Source organism: Ixodes scapularis, unplaced genomic scaffold (assembly GCF_016920785.2).
Source record: "Ixodes scapularis isolate PalLabHiFi unplaced genomic scaffold, ASM1692078v2 PGA_scaffold1__304_contigs__length_218370807, whole genome shotgun sequence".
Lineage (NCBI taxonomy): Eukaryota > Metazoa > Arthropoda > Arachnida > Ixodida > Ixodidae > Ixodes > Ixodes scapularis.
Window position 1 is genome coordinate 100,313,794 of NW_024609846.1, and position 661 is coordinate 100,314,454.

The following is a 661-nucleotide window of genomic DNA, read 5'->3' on the forward strand; positions in this document are numbered from 1 at the left end:
GGAAAAAATTTTACACTAGATTTAGCGGGGAAAATTTCCTGCTAGACAGCGGGGAAAATTTCCTGCTAGACAGCGGGGAAAATTTTCCACTAGACTCTGCGGGGCAAATTTTTCGCTGAATCTAGCTGGGAAAATTTTTCGCTAGATTTAGCAGGGAAAGTTTTCCGCTAGCTTTAGCAGGGAAATTTTTCCGCTAAATTTAGCGGGGGAATTAACCCATCATTCATCGCATGGTTACGCCAACGCCGCTTAAGCCGGAAACGGGTGCCTAAAAGCTGTGCTCTAAAAAGAGTAACCGACATATCAATTGAGCCTCCTCAATAGTGGGACTAGTAACTCAAAGTAATCACATTAGTGATCAAATTCTCAATTGCCCCCCAAAATTTCAAATTGTATAAACAATTGTTCTAAGTTACCAAATGTGTAAGCGAAACACGACCACTGAACACAATAAGTGCATATATATATATTGTGGATTAAATTGACTGACCGCGGGATTAAATTGTGTGGCGCTTGGATTAAATTGTATGGCGCTTGGATTAAATTGAGTGACCCCGGGATTAAATTGGTCATCGCTTGGATTAATATGAGCGGGAAAACCTGTAGATCAGGCAGAAAGATCCACCATCTTTCTGCCGGGTCTTGCCAACTTCCCAACAAG